At 42.2% G+C, this 23830-nt stretch overlaps 1 long non-coding RNA gene across 9 annotated transcripts in view; it reads right to left on the minus strand.

The window, feature by feature from the left end:
• The window catches only part of LOC129624388 (uncharacterized), a 101415-nt gene that overhangs the window by 67635 nt on the left and 9950 nt on the right, over positions 1 to 23830 (minus strand). For 6 of the 9 annotated variants that reach the window (XR_008700920.1, XR_008700919.1, XR_008700917.1 and 3 more), the window contains exon 3: positions 3709 to 3841. The exons of the other annotated variants lie outside the window; for them this stretch is intronic. This is a non-coding gene — a long non-coding RNA (uncharacterized LOC129624388). The remainder of the gene's footprint in view (positions 1 to 3708; positions 3842 to 23830) is intronic. 9 annotated transcript variants of the gene reach the window in all.

The raw sequence follows: 23830 nt of genomic DNA on the forward strand, positions 1-23830 counted from the left end.
CCCCTACACATGAACAGCCTCCCCCGTCCACACCTGGACATCCTCCCACTTTGAACACACCACCCTAGAGGGGTACATTTGTTACAGCTGATGAACATACACTGATACATCCTTATCACCCGAAGTCTACAGTTTAGAGTTCATTCTCGGTATTGTACAGCCTATGGGTTTTGAAAAATACACAGCGACATGGATCCACCATTAGAGATTCATACATAGTTAGTTTCATTGCCATAGAAATCCCCTGTGTTCCATCTATCCTTCCCTTCCTTACCTCTATCTCCTGCAACCACTGACATTTCTACTGTCTTCATAGCTTTGTCTTCTCCAGGATGTCTTATAGTTGGAATCATACAGCACGCAGCCTTTTCAGATTGGCTTAGTTCACTTAGTAATAAGTTTCCTCCATGCCATTTCATGGCATGATAGTTCATTTCCTTTTAGAGCCAAATAGTATTCTGTTGACTGGATATATTTCAGTTTATTTATCCATTCACTTATGGAAAGACATCTTGGTTTTGCCTGATTGGCAATTATGAATAAAGCTCCCATAAAATTCTGTGTGCAGGTTTTTGTGTGGATAAAAGTTTTCAACTCATCTGGGTAAAAAGCAAGGAGTGGAACCCCCATCTCATGGCCCATCACCTCTGCACTTATGTCTAGTGCCCTCCCTCCTGCCTGCAACTGAGGGGCGATGCCTGGAGGAAGAGTGGCCATCCTGCCACCCTGAGCAGAGGTGCTCCATGTGAAGGAAGTATCTGGAAGCTAGAGGGGACCAGGGTCCACAGTAGCTCCATTGAGTAGCTACACCAGCCCTGGATAATCCACACAACTCTTTCGTTACATGAGAGAAAAAAATTTTTTTTAAAAATCCTATTTTACTGAAACTACTGTTCAGCCAAACACAGTCTGAACTGGTACAGAGGCTTCTCCATGTTCCTGGAACTACCTGGAATGGAAAGCTGATGGACAACAGGCTTGGCCCTTAAAGTATTATCAGCCTGGAAATAACTGTACAGGTCCTTTTTTTCCCCCTTGATTTAAATTCCACATAAATCTCAAATCTAATCCCTTGAATCTATTTCTCTCTTCCACTGTATAATCATAAGGGATTTGATTTAGGTCATACCTGAAGGACTGATGCTAAAGCTGAAACTCCAATACTTTGGTCACCTAATGTGAAGAACTGACTCATTTGAAAAGACCCTGATACTGGGAAAGATTGAAGGCAGGAGGAGAAGGGGATGACAGAGGATGGGATGGTTGGATGGCATCACCGACTCAATAGACATGAGTTTGAGTAAACTCTGGGAGTTGGTGATGGACAGGGAATCCTGGCGTGCTGCAGCCCATGAGTCGGACATGACTGAGTGACTGAACTGAGCTGAAATCTCAAATCTCTTACCTTTGTTTAATATAGATTTCCCTCCACTCAGAGTGAATCTCAGTGAACACAGAAAAGGGCATCATCAGTGTTGGGGGCGGGGAGAGGCAAGGGGAGTGGGCCCGTTTTCCTTCATTAGACACCCAGTTGGGAGCGGAACAACACCATCTGCAATTCAGTACCTGCTGGGCAGAGGATGTGCGTTCCTAGGAGAGAATCCATTTGCTTTTATGCAAGAGGGTTTTTTCTTTGCCTGTGAAAGTCCTATTACAAAACAATTAGTCTCGTTAGAGGATTCTGTTTTGCAAAAGAACCCACTCTGCACAGCTGCTCATCCTTAGAAACAGCCTGGAGTTCTGGAGGGCGGGTAACTGACACTTCTGTAGAATCTGCTGCTGGAGCCAGAACCAGCCTGGCTGAGGGAGGGGTCCACCCCCGCTGGAGGCAAGACCAGACCTCCAACCCCATCAGCGCTGCTCTGTGGCCCAGGGGTTCCAGGGGCGAAACCCAAGGGGAAGAAAAGGCTTGAGATCAGTTGGCTCATGTCAAGGAACAACTCTTAAAAAATCCCAACACTTTTATCATGTTCAGCAACTCTGGATTAAAATGGGCTGCTTTCCAATCAATATCTTCAGTTGTGTGAAGGTGGGCAGTGTGACTGGGGAGGTTCCATTTATAAAATATAGACATGAGACAGGTTATTTTTCTCACATACCATTATGCTCTGCCAAATTCAACTCTTCTGATGGGTCACAGGCTCCCTTAAAGGACGTTTTGGGACTTCCCTGGTGGGTCCAGTGGTTAAGAATCCACCTGCCAATGCAGGGAACGCGGGTACGATCCCTGGGCTGGGAAGATCCCACATACTGCCCGGCAACTAAGTCCGAGCGCCACAGCTACTGACACCCGCATGCCTAGAGCCCGAGCTCCTCAACGAGAGAAGCCACCGCGATGAAACGCCCGCGCACCACAATGAGGAGCAGCCTCTGCTTGGCTCAACTAGAGAAAAGCCCACACAGCAACCAAGACCAGCACAGCCAAAAAATACATAAATAAAATCTCAAAAATAAAAAAGATGCTTTAACCCCATTTAACAGCTTTTCAATCACTTAATTATTCACCTCGTCACCTATAAGACTTGTCCAGTTTGAAACCTCAGTCTCACACTTGACTCACATCCTTCCCCGGCACCATGTGCTCAGCTCCTGGTTCCAGGGACCAGGGGTCAGGGGCGTGCTGGGGAAGGTGAGGCGCCCTGACCCTTCTCAACTCGGAAAGGAGGGGGACACAGGGATTGGTTGAGTCTGCTGGCCCTTGTGCTGTCAATCCTCCCGCCAGGTGGACTTCAAGCCACTAAGGCGGTGTCTGTGAATGTGGAGTTGCTCTCCAGCTGATTAGCCCCCGAGCAGCACTGCATGGAGTGGATGGAGGGGTGAGCCTGGCCCACTTTCCCATCCCCTCTCCTGGGCCTGCTCTTCTGGCATCAGAGCAAGGGAAACAAGAAAGCCAAGAGACCTCTCCAACTTCAGCAACTACACAGTGCAGGAGGCACTGTAGTTCTATCTCTGGGCTGGGAAGATGCCCTGGAGCGGGACACAGCAACCCACTCCAGCATTCTTGCCTGGAGAATCCCCATGGACAGAGGAGCTTGGTGGGCTCCAGTCCATGGGGTCGCAGAGAGTTGGACACAATTAAAGCCACTTAGCACACGTAACTACACAGAAGGTGCTCCCCCCTTTATTGGTCACTATCACCAATCTAAGCTGTGGTCCCCAAGCCCTGCTGGCAGAGAACACATCCCCAGGCAGCTTCCCCAACCACTGAGGGTGACCCTGTGGCCTGGCTGCCCTTAGCTGGTCACTTCATACCATCCGACCTGTCCTTACAGACCCCAGAACTGTCTGGCCTCCTGGGCCTGAGCACCTGGATGGATTACACTTCTGTTTGTCTTAAAATGGGGACCTTAAAAGTGTCCTTCCAGGGTTCCTCCCTTTGTTCACACAGACCAGACCTGCTCAGCACACACTGTGGAAGGGCAGACATCCATCCAGGGGACAGGAGGACATCCTCTCCTACACACCCACTCCAACCATCCCCGCCTTCTCCAGCCCCAGTCAACACTCCCCATAAAAAGGGTCACTTCTCACTCTCTCCCTCCAGTCTTCTTCCTTCATCCTGGGGGAACGTTCTCAGCAAGCCTGGCAGGACCTGCCTTGCCTGTTAGTGGACAGCTTTCAGGACTCATAACATGAAATCCTTAGAGCCCCTGTGGGCTGTCGTCACAAGTTTGGAAAAACAAAACATACAGTTATTATTAACATCACCTGTAACGTTCTTCACTTCACACAAAAGGCTTTCATGTACATTATCTCACTTGATCCTCACAACCAGGGTCTTTAAACTGGGGTACAGGTATCACTGCAGGTCTCCAAAGAGTCTCCAAGAGGAACACTGTGCCTGAAAGGGTTTAAGGGAATCAATTTTCAGCTCTCAGCTTTCCTCACCCCTCTCCCTACATCTGATCTGCTGAATACACCCTTTGACAGAACTATTATGAGGGTCCCCTTTCCCATGTCTCCTCCTCCTCCTTTACAAGAGAAAGAAATGCCTCTCACTCATCCCAAGCCTTATATTTAGTTTTTATTATAGATCACTATCTACAAAATTAAAAGATGCTTGCTCCTTGGAAGAAAAGCTTCGACAAACATAGTGTAATAATAAGCACAGACATCACTTTGCCGACAAAGGTCTGTATAGTCAAAGCTATGGTTTTACCAGTAGTCATGTGTGGATGTGAGAGTTGGACCATAAAAGAAGGCAGAACACTTAAGTATTAATGCTTTTTAACTGTGGCACTGGAGAAGACTCTGAAGAGACTCTGAAGAGTCTCTTGGACTGCAAGGAGATCAAATCAGTCAATCCTAAAGAAAATCAATCTTGAATATTTATTGAAAGGACTGAAGCTGAGGCTCCAATACTTTGGCCACCTGATGTGAAGAACTGACTCATTTGAAAAGACCCTGATGCTGGGAAAGATTGAAGGCGGGAGAAGGGGATGACAGAGGATGAGATGGTTGGATGGCAGCACCAACTCAATGGACATGAATTTGAGTAAACTCCGGGAGATGGTGATGGACAGGGAAGCCCCGCGTGCTGCAGTCCATGGGGTCACAAAGAGTTGGACATGACTGAGCAACTGAACTGAACTGAGTGACTGAACAATAGATCACCATGTGCATTTCAATATATAACTCAGAGTCCAAAGACACGATTAACTTTGCAGTTTATAAAATGCCTTCCGTTTCCATCAGCTTATTTTTGTGAGTGAGGTTACTCAACACCTCAATCCACACACATGAAATTAGAATGCAGTTGAAGTGAGACCCTATCCTATTCAGCAATAATATTCTTCCACTTTACACATGCTTTAGTAGCATTAAGAAATATATTTCCAGTAAAATCTGATTTGTTTCATTATTTACCAAAATGTGCACCTCATGTTGTTTTGGTCAGTTGTGTTCTGACCAATAAATCATAACAATTCAAAAGAAATGTTTGTGATGGGCCTTATGGTTACAGGAAATACATTTTTTATATTTCAACTTACAGTCATAGTTTTTGCTTCAGGGAAGTACATGAGGCTCTTGGGGTACATGCTCAACTGCCTGCCCTACAGCCATGCCCGCTCCCCTGTGTATCATATGTAGAATTTCCCTTCCACAAGAGACGCTCACTTTCCCAGCCAACTTGCAGCTAAGGCATAGGCATGTGAATCAATCTGGCCAAAGAGAGATGAGGAAAAGTTTGCCAGGTGGTTCTGGAAAATAGCTTCCTCCCTGATAAAGACAGGGCCTTTTCCCTTCCTGCATTTGGATACGTAAGAGGATGTGAAGCCTAGAGCTGCTGCAGCCCCCGTATAACTGTGAGGTAAAATCTATAAGAACTGAAGCAAATTCAAGCAGAGACCTGACATTACTGAGCTTCTAAACAAATCCTGAAACACTTTCCTCCAGATTCTCTATTAGAAGACCAAAGCTTTGATGTTTACAATATTTTTGTTCAGGAATGTTTTTCAGCCCAAATTCTGTCATCTCTACTCTATGCTAAGGGTTTGGGGTTTTAGGTACCTTGGGAGCCAGCAGAAGATTTTAGGATTTTTAGCAGTAGAGTTGCCTGTCTTTGACAGTCATTTGGAGAATGACTTGGAGAAAGGAGAGAAGGAAGGCAGGGGACCAGTCACAATCTCCAGGCCCTACTACTCCTGCCTTCACACAGAGAGCTTTCATTGAAATGTATTCTCTAATTTAAGTGCTCAACTTTTAACATTTTTATTAAAGAACAGAGCAAGTTGCTCTGCCAAACACTTCAGTCTGCAGTTGAATGGAGATGTGAAGAGGGGACACAGGACAAGACCATAGCCCACATGTGGTTTGCAAGGTTGCTCTATTTTCTGCCTTTTCCCAGGTGGCAGAAGCAGAAAAGGGAGAAGCCAAAGCAAGAATCATATAGTAGAAGCCATGAAGTTGCATACATCACTCCCACTCACATCCTATTGGGCAAACTCAGTCACTGGCCATACACAGCTGCAAAGGAAGCTGGGAATTGTAGTTTAGAACTGGAGGCCATGTGTCTGACTGAAACAGAGCTCTATTACTAAAAGGTAGAAAGAAAAATGGGTATCAGGACATTTTGCTTCAAAATCATCGACAAATATAAAGTGTTTGAAATTGAGCATCAGACTTCCTCAAAATTAGTCAATTATTTTAAGAGTGGAACAGATGATGTAACTGAGAGGAATGTACTTGAAATAATTCTCATTTCATTGAATAAATATTATCACAGATTCAGTAATATAAAGTTGAACTGGCCTCTGAATGTAGAGCAGATGTCAGCAAGAAAAAAAAAACAATCTGGTACAGGGTCAGCACCCCTAGAAAGCTACAGAAGGGGGCAAGGAATGTGAGCAGATTCACATATAAGGATATTCCTGATTTCTGTCAAATCTAGAAACACAAACAAGATGTTCCCAAAATATAACAATTTAAAAATGGTGCCCGTAGGTATGAAGTGAAGTGAAGTCGCTCAGTCATGTCCAACTCTTTGGGACCCCATGGACTGTATAGCCTACCAGGCTCCTCCATCCGTAGGTATAAGAGCGCCTAAAAGACAGGCACATTCCTCCACCAGACTCTCTGACATCTGAAGTGGACAGTCATCTGCCTGTAGCTTAAAAATGGAAAAAAAAAAAAAAAAAAACATTTAAGCAGGAAACCCAGGCACAGGAATGACAGCTTGCTCAAGAGCTATTGCTCTACTTTCTATTCTCCCAGCTGCAAGGCAGCATCAAGGGAAAACTTCGCAAGAGCTAAGGAGTTGTCTTGTAATAGTAGAAAAATGCCGTCTTTCCTGGCATGAATCAGTGGTCCTCAGTGAAGTTACAAGTCTGCTGCTGTCCAAGTTTTAAGTAAAGGATCTAATTTAACAGAGGAAGCAATCCTGGTGCTGTTAAGCCCACTTTAATATTTATTTATACCCCAGGAAGCAGGGGCGTTCAGAAGTTTCCCCTCCATGAGAGGATATACTTCTAAGTGTTTTGTAAATTATAAATCACCATGCAAATACTATAGCGATGTATGCATACAGCCTACATACATATTAATATGTATTAATACTCCCCAGGAGCACGGAGGAGTTTCCTCCACTTGAAAGGTCTCTGAGATATTATATATAATGATGTTTTTTAAATGCTGAAGCACAGCACACATATAACAAGCTGGTAGTATTTTATTTTTTTTCAATCGAGGCAGGCAGCAGGACCTACACAGCGCCACTGAACCCAGACCTGCCCATTAGAGGCATCAGCCAAGAAAGAGGCAGACACACCAACGAAGCAACACCCACACATCAAGGACCCTAAGAGCCTAATGGAAGCCACAGTCTCTTGCCATTTGGATAAATAAGACTCTTAAAACCAGCCTGAGCAGCTATGATTTGCTCCTTTTTGTGCTCTAACAGGCTGAAGGAAAGGATAATAAGGCTCTCCTTGCTCCTCTCTTGTTTAATGAGGTATTACATTTACCCCCAAATTTAAATGGACAATTAATAAAACATCAAGCGTCTTGCAGACTCCTGGAGATCAAAGGCAAATTGAACCATCCACGATAATCAAGTTTAGCAACATCCTATCACCATTCATTTTCACGTAGAGCCCAGAGGCCCCCCTCCCCTACCACCAAAGCTGTGAAATAAAAGAAGTCAGTCCAGAAGACACGTAATAAAGTACTTAAAGCACTCTGTCACCAGAAGTGACAGAGATACCGAGATGAAAAAAGGAGTGCAGGTTCGAAGCATTGCCGTAAACAGTCTTTTCCACAAAAACAATTACAATAAAAATCTTCAAGTAGCAAAAGCAAAAAAAAAAAAAAAAAAAAAAAAAATCCACCCTAGCCAGCAGTCCATTTATCTCAGGCAATATTAAAGGCAATCAAATTCAGGTGCAACCAAGACTACAAAGCACTCATTGGAGCTGCCCCGACAGCATTTGACCCTGAACTGTCACGCTTTACTGCTGCACACTCCATCCTCAAGGACTCCACAAAGGCAGCTGCCGTGGGAGGCTCAGTGAAGCCAGCTGGCCCTTCACGTTGCCTGCCTACACGCAGCCAAACTGCCAGAGAGTCTGGCCTCCATGGCCTTCCATTTGCGACCATCAAGACCTGGCCAAGCCCTCAACATCTACATGTTTGACTTTCCTCCAATCCAAACTCTTACACTCTACCCCAGGACTCCTCAACCCTTCCCAGGCCTGACTTGGCCTTTGAGTTATACTTGGAGCTTGTACGAGCAGCGCTAAGCCACAAGCGTTCAGTTCAGCCCAGAATGTCATCTTGGCTCATGAATAACCATGCAGTTATCTGACATGTTGTTGCATTCGGCCTTTCTCTTATGCAAACTACTGGAAAGTAGAACTTAAATGTGGGTAATAGTGTCATAGGAATGACCTTCACCAGTATCAATGTCGCGAATTTTCCTTCAATTACGAAGGAAGGATCCATTCTTCTCTTTAAGGGCCCTGATAAGTGTCCTGGGCCACCAGAGAAGAGGTGGCCACATATAGGCCAATAGGATTGGCATCTCAGGGTCAGAGCCCTGTGCACCCCACCCTAAACACTAATAGAAAGAATTATTACACTCCTCCCCCAGCAGAAGGTGCATGCGGGGATCCCTCAAAGTCAGGGTACGCTGCGTGGGGAGGAATGGGGCATGTGTAAATTCTCTGCAATTTCTGCTCAATTTTGCTGTGAGCCAAAGATGCTCTAAAGAAATGAAGTTGATTCAACTTTAAAAAGTCAGTGGAAGGTCTACAGACATCAGCTTGGCTCCCCCCGTGGCTTCCTGGTGTCCTCAAAGAAGCAGGGCTGGGTCACCCTCTCCATTGCTGGCCCCTTCCTCTCCTCTTTGCCTGTTCCCTAGGTTTGCTCCCCTTTACTAAGATGCCATGGACCTTCCTAAATTTATGCCAGTTGTGGTAGGCAGGCAATGGCAACCCACTCCAATATTCTTGCCTGGAAAATCCCATGGGCAGAGGAGCCTGGCAGGCTACAGTCCATACAGTCTCAAAGAGTCAGATGCGGCTGAGAGACTAACACTTGTGGTAGGCAGAAAAATGGTTCCCAAGATGTCCTCACCCCTGGACTCTGTGAAGACATCAGGTCACAATCACAGGGGAACTCGGGCTCCAAATCAACTGATCTTCACATTGGGGTGAGCCCAGTGTAATCACAAAAGTCCTTACTAGTGGAAGAAGAAGGCAGAAGAGAGTCAGAGAAAGAGACTTGACAATGAAAGCTGCATTAGAGAGATGCTACCTTGCTGGCTTTGAAGATGGAGGAAGTGGCTGTAAGTGAAAAAAATAAAAACAGGGACAGTATCTAGAAGCTGGAAAGAAAACAGATTCTCCCCGAGAGTCTTCAGAAAAGAATGTAGCCTGCCCTGCCAACATCTTAATTCCAGCCCAGTGAGAGCCATTTCGGGCTTCTGAATTACAGAACTGTAAGATAATAGATTTGCGTTGTTGCGAGCCACTAAACTGGTAGTTATCTGTTACAGCAGCAACAGGAAACTGGGATATCGTCTTCCAGCTATTTCATCCCCCTTTGCTTTCCAATGACAATAATCCTTTCACCTGAACACTGGGCATCCTTCTCATAGACTGGGAGAGGAGGCAGGCGGGGCACAATGAGTCACACTTCAGGGCATTTTCTTGGCTCTCTAGAGACACCAAGTACAAGCACCATCCGTTGTACACGCTTGGAGGCTTTGGCACGCCACAACCAGCCAGTAAAGAGTCACTTCAAACCAGGTGTCTCAGCAAAATACTTATACAATCAAACACACAGCCAGGCTATGTATTTCATCAGTGCTTATTACTGACATAAACTCTTAAAGAATAGATACCTACTTTTTTAAGATAATAAAAGAGCTCTCTGTCTTTCTCTCAATTTAAAAGCTGACTTAAAGAGAACATGCTAGAAGGATTCTCATAAAGGTCAGAAACAAGATGACAAGGTCATCCGTTATCACCCCAATTATTTATTTAACATTGTTCTGGGGGTACTAGCCAGGGCAATCAACCAGTAGGGGAAAAAAATCAGAGGTATAAAAATTGGAATGGGAAAGACAAAATTATTATTTGCAGATTATAAGACTGTTCAAAAGAAAAAAAAAGAGATAACTATTATAAACAAACAAAACGAATTCAAGGGTTTTGGTGAAAGATGGCAACACAAGAAACTCCTGAACTCTGACAGACACACCAAATCTACACCTACACATTGACTAATTCTCTCTGAAAGAAATCCAGATACTAGCTGAGTGACTCCCACACATTGAGCAAATGAGAAAAAAAAAAAAAACCCACATCAAAAAGAGTAAGAAACGCTGAGACACTCTCTCACCATAAGCCCCACCCTGACAGACAAACGTACACTTGGGAAGAAACTCACAACCTCAGATTTTCCCTGGGGAGTGAAGGGTTTGAATCCAACATCCAGTGTCCCAACTTCTACCTGATTCTCACCTGAGTGACGGGCCACCAAAACATCTCACTCTGAAAGCCCATGAAGAATGTATCCATGACAACTGTGAGACATGCAAACTAAGATGCAGTTCTTAAAAGGCTCCTTGGAATCACCATGGCTCTCCCCCCAGGGATCAGTCCAGACGCAGCAGACAGATATGCCTGTCTTTAAGTCGTTCCCTGAAAGAGGTCTATTTGCAGACTATAAAAGCTGCTGCCTAAGAGTCAGGTCTCTAATTTAGCACATGTCTAGGAAGAGACTGCAGTTCTTCCTGCAGATCAGAGAGGCCAGCAGGTGATATCTCTGCACCTTCCCTCTGCCCTGCTTCAGATCGTTGGTGTCTCCTTGAAAGGGATGTGTACACGTCTGGAGCCCCGGCTTTTGGAGATCCTGCCCTGAGGCCACAAATCTTTATAATCTCAGTTTGGTGGTCACAAGGGCTTGAGTTCCAGGTCCCACTGAATTATAACAAGCAATAACACTCTTGTTAACCAGGTATCCTCCTCAATACACAGCAGACAGAAACACTCAGCTTCACGCCTTCTATGAGAGAGGCTCACCTGCATACTTCAGAAGCTGCTGCCTGAGGGCCCAGCATCCAATGAGCTTATATCAAGGTGCTGACTGAGATCCTTCCCTCTGGGACACTGACAGGTCTTGGCACACTCTCAACTACTGAGAGCCACTAAGAACAAAGAGATGGCTTGAACAAACACAGAGATTGGAGAAACAAGCAAGAGTTAGGGCCAGGCTAAATGATAAGGTTCAACTTCCCCACAAAACTCCATGAAGACTGGGAAAGGTGGCTGCTCATCAAAGGCACAGAAACCAACTCTGAGAGTCAAAAAGAAAGAAACAGGAGTGTGTACAGATGGCACAGTGGTGAAAAAAAAAAATCTGCCAGTGCAAGAGACACAAGAGGCATGGGTTCCACCCCTGTGTTGGGAAGATCCCCTGGAGTAGGAAATGGCAACCTGCTCCAGTAGCCTTGTGTGGAAAAGTCCGTGGACAGAGGAGCTTGGTGGGCTACAGTCCATGGGGTTGCAGAGTTGGACACAACTGAGCACGGACACACACATGTAACAAACAAAAGAACCAGATTAAATCTTAGAAAAAGACCTTAGTGAAATGAGGGTATGTGATTTATCTGATAAAGAGTTCCAAATAATGGTCATAAAGATATTCACCAAGGTCAAGAGAACAATCAATGAATGAAGTGAGAATTTCAACAAAGAGACGGAAAATATAAAAGTACTGAACAGAAATCGCAGAACTAAAGGACATATCAATCATAACTGAACTAAAAAATTCAACAATAGAGGGGCTCAACATCAGAGTAGATCAAGTGAAAGACAGAACCAAGCAAACTTTAAGACAGGGCAATGAAATCCATTTAATCAGAGGAACAAACAGAAAAAAGAATGAAAAAGAGTACAGTTGCTTGAGACTTATGGGGCACCTTCAAGTGGATCAATATTTGCATTATAGGGGTTCCAGAAGGAGAAGAGAAAGGGGGGCAGAAAGCATATTCAGAGGAATAAAGGCTCAAAACATTCATAACATGGACAAAGAAACAGACATCCAGATTCAGGAAAACCTATAGAGAGTTTTAAATAAGATGAATCTAAACACTCAAAGGCTCAGTGTAATTAAAGTATCAAGAGTTACAGACAAGGAGAGAATCTTAAAAGTAGCATGAGAAAACAACTTGTTATGTAAAAGGGAACCCCAGTAAGACTGTGAGATTTCTTCAGCAGAAACTTTATAGGCCAGGAGAGAATAGCAATATATTCAAAGTTATGAAAGAAAAAACTGAACCAAGAATACTCTATCCAATAAATCTGTCCTTGAGCAGTTGAAAGAGAAATCAAGTTTTCTTAAAAAAAAAAAAAAAAAAAAAGCAAAAGCTGAAGGAATTCATCACCACTAGACCAGCCTTACAAGAAATGTTAAAGGGACTTCTTCATGCTGAAACAAAAGATACTGATTAGTAATATAAGGGTATAATCTCACCAGTAAAGAAAAATATATAAATTCAGAATACTCTAATGTTGTAATGGTGGTAGGTAAATCGCTTTTAAATCTAGTATGAAGGTTAAAAGCAAAAATAACTATAACTTCAATAATTTGTTAAAGGATACCCAAAGTGTAAAGATGCAAACTGTTATGCCAAAAACATAAATGTAAGTGTTGGGGCAAGAGTAAAAATATAGAGCTTAGTATGCATTTTAACATAAGTTGTTATCAACTTAAAATAGTCACAATAAGACATTTTATAAAAGTCTCATAGTAACCAGAAAGCAAGAATCTATAATAGTTACACAAAAGAGAAAAAGAAAGGAGTCTAAGGATACCACTACAAAAAACCATCAAATCACAAATAAGTTTTAGTCGCTCAGTCATGTCTGACTTTTTGCGACCCCATGGACTATAGCCCGCCAGGCGCCTCTGTCCATGGAATTCTCCAGGCAAGAATACTGGAGTGGGTTGCCATTCCCTTCTCCAGGGGATGTTCCTGACCCAGGGATTGAACCTGGGTCTCCTGCATTGCAGGCAGCTTCTTTACCATCTGAGCCACCATCAAATCACAAAGGAAAAGATAAAGAAGGAAAGAACAAAGAAGTCACAAATTTCCAGAAAAAAAAATTTTTTTAATGGCAAAAGTGAGTCCATTCCTACCAATTATTAAATGTAAATGAACTAAATACTCCCATCAAAAGATATAGTGGCTAATGGATTAAAAAAAAAAGCAAGATCCAACTACCTGCCATCAACCAAGTGATTCATCTCAGCTTTAAGGACACAGACTGAAAGTGAAGGAATGGAAAAGAAGATTCCAAGCAAATGGAAACTAAAAGGAAGCTGGGGATATTATACGTATATCAGACAAAACAGACATTTAAAAAAGACTGTAAAAAGAGACAAGAAAAGGTGATTCTGTAATGATAAACAGGTCAATCCAACAAGAGGCTACAACATTTATATTTATGTACCCAACATAGGAGTGCCTAAATACATACAGCAAACACTAACAGAACTAAGGGAAGAAACAGTTACACATAATAGTAGGGGAATTCAATACCCAACTTTCAAAAACGTATAGATCACCCAGGCAGACAATAAGCAAACGCTGGACTTAAACTACATGTGTTAGACCGGATGCATTTAACACATTTACAGAACATTTCATCCAAAGTAGCAGAATATACATTCTTCCTAAGCACACATGGAACGCTCTCTGGGATATATCACATGCTTCAGGGTACCAAAAAAAAAAAAATACATAGTTGCATTCCTATACACAATATCAGAAAAAGAATTGAGAAAACAGTTCTATTTACAATTGCATCAAAAAGAATAAAATACTTAAAAATAAATTTCACCAAGGAGATGAAGAATTTGAACACTGAAAACTAAGTCATTGCTAAAGGAAATTGAGGAATACACAAATAAATGGAAAGATACTCTGAACTCATGGACTGGAAGAATTAATTTGTTGAAGTGTCCATATTAACCAAAGCAATACAATCTCTATCAAAATTCTAATGGTGTTTTTCACAGAAATAGAAAAAACCATTCTAAAAATTTATATGGAACCACAAAGGTGCCCAAACAGCTAAGAAATCTTTAGAAAAGATGACAAAGCCAAAAGCTTCTCACTTCCTGACTTGAAACTTTATTACACAGCTATAGTGATCAAACTAGCATGGTATTGGCATAAAAATAACAGATCAAAGAAAGAGTCCACAGAAAACCCCACACATATGTGATCAATTAATTTGCAACAAAGGAGATAAGAATATACAATGAAGAAAGGATAATCTCTTCAGTAAATGGTGCAGGGAAAACTGGACACCCACATGCAAAAGAATGAAACTGGACCTCCAATCTTACACCATACACAAAAGCCAACTCAAAATGGATTTAGAGACATGAATATCAGACCTGAAATCATAAAACTCTGGGGTATGTGCCTTGACAGTCATCATTTCTTTTTTATTAAACAGCGTAACTACAAGCAACAAGAGCAAAAATAAGCAAATGGGACTACACCAAACTAAAAAGCTTCTGCATAGCTAAGGAAATCAACAAGATGAAAAAGCAGTCTACTAAAGGGGAGAAAATATTTGCAAATTATATATCTGATAAAAGGTTAATATCCAAAATAAAGAACTCGATAGCAAAAAAAATCTGATTTTAAAATGGGCAGAGAAACTTAAGAGATATTTTTTTCAAAGAAGACATACAAATGGCCAACAAATGCATGAAAAGGTGCTTAACACCACTAATCGCCTGGAAAATGCAAATCAAAACAATCAAAATGCAAATCACCTCACACCTGTTAGAATGGCTGTTATCAGAAAGACAAGAACAAGTGCTGGTTACAATAGAGATCAAAGGGAACCTTGGTACACTGTTAGTAAGGATGTAAATTATATAGCCACAGCGGAAAACAATATGCTGGTTCCTCAAAAAGGTAAAAATAGAACTACCATACCATCCAGCAATTCCATCTCTAGGTATTTACCCAAAGGAAACAAAATTACTCTCTCAAAAAGATATCTTCACTCCCATGGTCACTGCATCAGTTCAGTTCAGTTCAGTCGCTCAGTCGTGTCCGACTCTTTGTGACCCCATGAACCACAGCACGCCAGGCCTCCCTGTCCATCACCAACTCCCGGAGTTCACTCAAACTCATGTCCATCGAGTCGGTGATGCCATCCAGCCATCTCGTCCTCTGTCGTTCCCTTCTCCTCCTGCCCTCAATCCCTCCCAGCATCAGAGTCTTTTCCAATAAGTCAACTCTTCTCATGAGGTGGCCAAAGTATTGGAGTTTCAGCTTCAGCATCAGTCCTTCCAATTAATCTCCCAGGACTGATCTCCTTTAGGATGGACTGGTTGGTTCACTGCTGCTAAGTCATTTCAGTCACGTCTGACTCGGTGCGACCCCATAGACGGCAGCCCACCAGGCTCCCCCGTCCCTGGGATTCTCCAGGCAAGAACACTGAAGTGGGTTGCCATTTCCTTCTCCAATGCATGAAAGTGAAAAGTGAAAGTGAAGTCGCTCAGTTCTGTCCGACCCTCAGCGACCCCATGGACTGCAGCCTACCAAGCTTCTTCATCCATGGGATGTTCCAGGCAAGAGTACTGGAGTGGGGTGCCACTGCCTTCTCCATGGTTCACTGCATCATTATATATAATACCCAAGATATGAAACAGTCTAATTGTCCATCAGGAGATGAATGGATAAAGAAAACCTGGTATATACAAATATATGTAGATATATTTGGAAATATATATAGAAAATATACAATGGAATATTAATGTTGTTCAGCCATAAAATGAATAAATCTTGCCATGTGCAATAACATGGGTAGAACTTGAGGACATTAAGTTCAGTGAAATAAGTCAAAGAAAGACAAATCCTATCTGATGTCACTTCTTTGTGGAATCTAAAAAAAAAAAAAACCAAAGCAAATGCAGAAACAGAACAGATTGGTGGTTGCCAGAGCGCGGAATTGGGGGTAGGGGAAATGGGTAAAGGGGGTTAAGAGGTATAAACTTCCGGTTATAAAGTTAATAAATTCTGTACTAGTAATATTTAGCATGGTGACTGAAATAAACAATAACATATATTTGAAAGTTGCCAAGAAAACAGATCTTAAAATCTCATCACAGGGGAAAAAATTGTAACTGTGATATTGTGAATTATAAGAAATATGTATTTGGTCATTCAAATGACCAAAGTATATTTCTCATATACATTTGGTCTTTTTCCTTGGCTCACAGCTCCTAAAACCCTTAAAATTTCCTGAAATAAGAGCAATGGGGCATCTTTTCTTACAGTATTTGGTCTCTTTTCCTCAGTTCCTGAAATCACTTCAGAGCCCCAAGGGTGACATGGGTGTCATGCTATTCATAACAATCCCCTTTCCACAATGGGGTTTATGGTAATGAGGTGACTTTTGGAAAGCACCCAAGGATGGGGCTGGTTGCCAGGGAAACCCAACTTTGAATACAGAGATAGAACTTTCAGTCCCATCTCCTTGATTTTCAGGAATACAAGAAAGACTAAAGGTTGAATGAATCACCACCCATGACCAGTGATTTTATCAATCATGTCGTGCTTAGTTGCTCAGTCATGTCGGGCTCTTTGCTACCCCATGGACTGTAGCCCATCAGGCTCCTCTGTCCATGGGGATTCTATAGGCAAGAATACTGGAGTGGATTGCCATGCCCTCCTCCAGGGGATCTTCCCAACCCAGGAATCGAACCCAGTCCCCTGTACTGCAGGTGGATTCTTTACCATCTGAGCCATCAGGGAAGCCCTTATCAATCATACCTATGTCATAACTCCTCCAGAAAAATAATCAACAAAAGAAGGGGGTTCCAAGAGCTTCCAGTGCTGGCACCGAAACTTCATCAAGACAGAACCCCGTTTGTTCAGGACTTCACTCATACATATTTCTTCATTTGGCTGTTGGTTATTCCTTTAACATCCTTTGTAATAAATCAGTAATCTAGTGAGTAAACAGGTTTCCTGAGTTCTATAAGCTGCTCTAGCAAATTAATTGAACCCGGGGCAGTGGGGGCAATGGGAACCTCCAATCTGTAGCTGGTCGATCAGAAGCACAGGTGACAACCTAGTGTTGTAAGTGGCATCTGAAGAGGAGGGCAGTTTTGAGAGACTGAGCCCTCAACCTGTATAATCTCATTCTATCTCCAGGTAGATAGTGTCAGAATTATGTTAAACTAGAGGATATCCTGGAGAAGGCAATGGCACCCCACTGCAGTACTCTTGCCTGGAAAATCCCATGGATGGAGGAGCCTGGAAGGCTGCAGTCCATGGGGTCGCTGAGGGTCGGACAGAACTGATTGACTTCACTTTCACTTTTCACTTTCATGCATTGGAGAAGGAAATGGCAACCCACTCCAGTGTTCTTGCCTGGAGAATCCCAGGGACGGGGGAGCCTGGTGGGCTGTCATCTATGGGGTGGCACAGAGTCAGACACGACTGAAGTGATTCAGCAGAGGATACCCAGCTGATGTAACAGAACTGCTTGCTTGTTGGTGATGTGGAAATACCTGCCCTGCTCAACACACACATGTTGGAAATTAGGTACAAAACCTTTCAGTAACTATGTGAGGTAATAGATGTTAACTAAACTATGGTGATCATTTCACAATATATGTATATATCTAATCATTATTTTTTGGGGCTCCAAAATCACTGCAGATGGTGACTGCAGCCATGAAATTAAAAGATGCTTACTCTTTAGAAGCAAAGTTATAACAAACCTAGATAGCATATTCAAAAATAGAGACATTACTTTGCCAACAAAGGTCTGTCTAGTCAAGGCTATGGTTTTTCCAATGGTCATGTATGCATGTGAGAGTTGGACTGTGAAGAAGGCTGAGCGCCGAAGAATTGATGCTTTTGAACTGTGGTGTTGGAGAAGACTCTTGGGAGTCCCTTGGACTGCAAGGAGATCCAACCAGTCCATTCTGAAGGGGATCAGCCCTGGGATTTCTTTGGAAGGAATGATGCTAAAGCTGAAACTCCAGTACTTTGGCCACCTCATGCGAAGAGTTGACTCATTGGAAAAGACTCTGATGCTGGGAGGGATTGGGGGCAGGAGGAGAAGGGGACGCCAGAGGATGAGATGGCTGGATGGCATCACCGACTCGATGGACGTGAGTCTGAGTGAACTTTGGGAGTTGGTGATGGACAAGGAGGCCTGGCGTGCTGTGATTCATGGGGTTGCAGAGAGTCGGATACGACTGAGCGACTGAACTGAACTGAATCATTATGTTGTCCTTCTTAAAGTATATAATGTTCTATGTCTACTGTATCTCAGTAAAACTGGAAAAAAGAATTCAGTATGGTAGCTGGCTACAATATTAAAATATAGAAATCAATAGCCCTCATGTATACAAACCACCAATAATTAAAGAGAAAAAAATGGAAGAAAACATCCTATTTCCCATGCCAATAATTTTTAAATCCCTAAGTATAAACTTAAGGGAAAAACAATAAAATATATATAAAGAAAACTTTAAATCACTGCTTAGGGACAGAAAAGACTTGGGCAAATAGAAATATTATGTTCTTGGATAGGAAGTCTCTATAACATAAAGATGTTACTAGTTCTTCTCATATGTGTGTGTGTGTGTGTGTATGTGTGTGTGTACACATGCATGCATGCTCAGTTATGTCTGACTTTGTCACCCTGTGGACTGTAGCCTGCCAGGCTCCTCTGCCAATGGAATTTTCTAGGCAAGAATACTGGATTGGGTTGCCATTTCCTCCTTCAGGGGATCTTTCCAATCCAGGGATTGAACCTGCATCTCCTGCGTCTCTTGTATTGGCAGGCAGGTTCTTCACCACTGGGAAGCCCTGTGTTAGTGCATAAATTTAATGTGCTTTCATTTAAATAAAAATAGGATTTTTTAATAGGCCAGTTGGTTCTAAGTTTATATAGAAAAACAAAGGAAAAGAGAAACCAGGAAAATAATGAGAAGGAACCATTCCTATCAGATATTTAAATACAAACCAAGTAATGAAAATAAAAACAAAAATAAACAGATGGGACTTAATTAAATTTAAAAGCTTTTGCACAGCAAAGGAAACCATAAACAAAATGAAAAGGCAACACACAATAGGAGAACATTTTTACAAATGGCGCAGCCCACAAATGACTAATCTCCAAAATACACAAAGAGCTCAGACAACTCTGGGCTTCCCTGTGGCCCAGCTGGTAAAGAATCCGCCTGCAATGCGGGAGACCTGGGTTTGATCCCCGGGTTGAGAAGATCCCCTGGAGAAGAGAAAGGCTACACACTCCAGTATTCTGGCCTGAAGAATTCCATGGACTGTATAGCCCATGGGGTCACAAAGAGTCGAACACGCCTGAACGACTTTCATCATCATCATCATCCGGCTCTATATCAAAAAAATAAACAATCCAATAAAAAAAAAGTTGGCAGAATACCTAAATAGACCTTTCTCCAAAGAAGACATACAAATGGCCAACAAGCACATGAAAAGATGCTCAACATCACTAATTGTTAGAGAAATGCAAATCAAAACCACAATGAAGTATCGCTTCACACAGGTCAGAATGGCCATCATCAAAAAGTCTACAAACAGCAAATGCTGGAAAGGGTGTGGAGAAAAGGGAATTTCTCCACAATATTGGTGGGAATGTAAATTGGTACAGCCACTATGAAGAATAGTGTATCTTCCTTATAACACTAAAAATAAAAGTAACATATGATCCAGCAATCCCACTTCTGGGCATATATCCAGAGAAAACCGTCATTTGAAAAGATATATGCACCCCAGTGTTCACTGCAGCACAACTTACAATAGCCAAGACCTGGAAGCCACCTAAGTGTCCACTGACAGATGAATGGAGAAAGACAATGTGTACAATGGACTGGTACTCAGTCATAACAAAGAATGAAACAATGCCATTCGCAGCAACATGGATAGACCTAGAGTAAAGAAAGACAAATATGATATCACTTAGATTTGGAATCTAAAAAAAATGATAGAAATTAAATTATTTACAAAACAAACACTCAGAGACTTTGAAAACAAACTTATGGTTACTAAAGGGGAAAGGTGGTGGGGAGAGAGAAATTAGGAGGTTGAGATTAACATATACACACTCCTACATACAAAATAGATAACCAACAAGGACCTGTGTATAGCACAGGAAACTCTACTCAATATTCCATAGTAAGCCTATATGGAACTGCTAACTGCTAAGTCGCTTCAGTCGTGTCCGACTCTGTGCGACCCCATAGACAGCAGCCCACCAGGCTCTGCCGTCCCTGGGATTCTCCAGGCAAGAACACTGGAGTGGGCTGCCATTTCCTTCTCCAATGCATGAAAGTGAAAGGTGAGTGAAGTCGTTCAGTCGTGTCTGACTCTTCGCGACCCCATGGACTGAAGCCTCCCAGGCTCCTCCATCCATGGGATTTTCCAGGCAAGAGTACTGGAGTGGGGTGCCATTGCCTTCTCCAGCCTATATGGAAAAAGAATCTGGAAAAGAATGGATATATGTATAACTGAATTATGTAGCTATACATCTGAAGCTAACACAACATTGTAAATCATAATACGAAATAAAAATTAAATTAAAAAATAAGAATAGGGAATTCCCTGGTGGTCTAGCGGTTAGGTCTCTGCATTTCCACTACAGGGGGCATAGGTTCTATCCCTAGTCAAGGAATTAAGATCCCGCATGCCCTGCTGTGCAATCAAAAAAGATAAAGAAAAAATAAACATAAACTTACTAAACAGTGTACATCTAGTACATAAATAACCAGACAGATCAAAGACAGAGCTGAAATGAACCCAGATACCAAGAGGAAATTGTGGTTTAGTTGCTAAGTCATGTCCAACTCTTCTGCAATCCCATGGACTGTAGTCCACCAGCCCCCTCTGTCCATGGAATTTCTCAGGCAAGAATATTGGAGTGGGTTTCCATTTCTATATTTATTTGAAATTACTTTATATAATTATGTTTTATATATACTTTATAAAATTATATTTTATACATAAATTACTTTATATAATTATATTTTATATTTTTATATATACAAGATAATTATATTATTATAAAATAGTTATTTGAATTATTTTATATAAGAATTTCAAATCAGTGTGGAAAAGATAACAATAAATTAACCAGGTAACCACCCATATGTTTTACCTTACACCAAAAAGAGATTCCAGGTGGTTAAAATATTTAAATGTAAAAAATAAAATTATAAAGCAGAAGAAATCACAAGAGAATTCTTTTACAGGTGCAGAGCAAGGAAGGCCCAACTATAGCACCAAAAAGGAAAAGCAGACAAATTTTGTTACATAAAACCTGAGATTTTTCAAGATAAGAATCATCATGCTATGCTATGCTAAGTCACTTCAGTCGTGTCCGACTCTGTGCGACCCCAGAGACGACAGCCCACCAGGCTCCCCCATCCCTGGGATTCTCCAGGCAAGAACACTGGAGTAGGTTGCCATTTCCTTCTCCAATGCATGAAAGTGAAAAGTGAAAGTGAAGTCGCTCAGTCGTGTCCGACTCTTCGCAACCCCATGGACTGCAGCCTTCCAGGCTCCTCCATCCATGGGATTTTTCAGGCTAGAGTACTGGAGTGGGGTGCCATTGCCTTCTCCAAGAATCATCATAGCAATGTGAAACTGTGGGGAGGGTTAGAAACATGTGTAATTTATGTCTCAAACAAAGAGCGGATTTTCCTCATATACAAAGAACTCTTATGTATCAATAAGAAAAATCAACAGAGCAAAAGAATGCAATGAGACATGTGAAAAGGTGCCACTTGCATGGGTAATTAATGTTGCCCATCAACTGGCCTTAGAATTGGAGTGGACCCAGTTCATTTAAGGGTCCTTAAATGGAGGAGGTGGTAGAGAGAGTCAGAGAAAAAGATGTAGTAACACAAACAAGGTCAGAAAGGTGCATTCATAAGAAAAGAGATGCATTCATAAGAAAAGAAATCCATATCTAAAACCACACTTAGATCCCATTTTTTTTAATCTATTACATGGGAAAAGATCAAAAAGTTTTAGGACAACTATCAGTAAGAATGTGGGGAGAGAGGCATTGTCATGTACAGCAGGTTAGAGGGTACTAGTACAACCTCTATAGGATGACAGTTTGGCGATATCTAATAAAACTCATTTGTATTTGATGCTATCAAATAGCAATCCCAATCAAATAATTTATCCTATCGACACACTTGCACACATGAGAAATAATGCATGCACTGAAGCACTGTTTACGGTAATAGGAAAAAATCACAAATGAGCCAAATGCCCATTAACAGAGTACTAGCTAAATGAACTCTGACAATGGAATATTATGCAGCTGTAAAAAGGGAAGGTCTTTACTGGTATGGAACGATTTCTGAGATGTATCATTAAATGAGAAAATCAAGGACCAGAATGTTGCCTATTGTAAGCCTGATTTTTTACTATATATATATTTATATAGTAAAAATTTATAAATGCAAATATGAATATGATTTTATATACATATACACACATGCATGCATGCATGCTTGCACACACACATAACTGTTGGCAGGAAGAGAAATGAAACAAGAGACCAGCGCTACTGACTGCCTCAGAAGAGCGGGCCTGTGAGTTAAGGACACAGAATGAGAGTATTTTCAAAGTATGCTGTTTTGTGCCTCTTTAATTTTGAAATCTTCTAATTATAATACCTTTTCTAAAAAATAAAATACAAATGAAAGATTGTGCCTTAAAGAGAAGGTATAACTTGGGGACTTCCATGGTGGTCAGGTGTTAAGAATCTGCCTGCCAACGCAGGGGACACAGGTTTGATCCCTGGTCAGGAAGATCCCACATATGCCGCAGGACAACTAAGCCTGTGCACCACAGCTACTCAGCCCGTGCGCCCTAGAACCCGTGCTCCACAACCAATGAAGCTGCCACGATCAGAAGCCCGTGCACAGCCGGGAGTAGTCCCGGCTCACAGCCATGAAGACCCAGCGCAGTCAGAAATAAATAAATAAGTAAACAACATTTAAAAGAGAATGTATAACTTGGGATTTTATTATTTTTGAGCCCTCTGAAACTGGAATGCCTCCTCGACCCATAGGTCTCATATCGTACTTTTACTGCTCAGTTCAGTTCAGTTGCTCAGTCGTGTCCGACTCTTTGTGACCCCATGGACTGCAGCACGCCAGGCCTCACTGTCTGTCACCATCTCCACTGAGTCAGTGATGCCATCCAACCATCTCATCCTCTGTCGTCCCCTTCTCCTCCCACCTTCGATCTTTCCCAGCATCAGGGTCTTTTCAAATGAGTCAGTTCTTCGCATCAGGTGGCCAAAGTATTAGAGTTTCAGCTTCAACATCAGTCCTTCCAATGAATACTCAGGACTGATTTCCTTTAGGATGGACTGGTTGGATCTCCTTGCAGTCCAAGGGACTCTCAAGAGTCTTCTCCAACACCACAGTTCAAAAGCATCAATTCTTCGGCACTCAGCTTTCTTTATAGTCCAATTCTCACATCCGTACATGACTACTGGAAAAACCATAGCCTTCAATAGATGGACCTTTGTTGGCAAAGTAATGTCTCTGCTTTTTAATATGCCGCCTAGGTTGGTCATAAAGTTCCTGCCAAGGAGTAAGCGTCTTTTAATATCATGGCTGCAGTCACCATCCGCAGTGATTTTGGAGCCCCCCACTAAAGTCTTTCACTGTTCCCATTGTTTCTGCATCTATTTGCCATGAAGTGATGAGACCAGATGCCATGATCTTAGTTTTCTGAATGCTGAGTTTTAAGCCAACTTTTTCACTCTCCTCT

Source organism: Bubalus kerabau, chromosome 12 (genome assembly GCF_029407905.1).
Source record: "Bubalus kerabau isolate K-KA32 ecotype Philippines breed swamp buffalo chromosome 12, PCC_UOA_SB_1v2, whole genome shotgun sequence".
Lineage (NCBI taxonomy): Eukaryota > Metazoa > Chordata > Mammalia > Artiodactyla > Bovidae > Bubalus > Bubalus kerabau.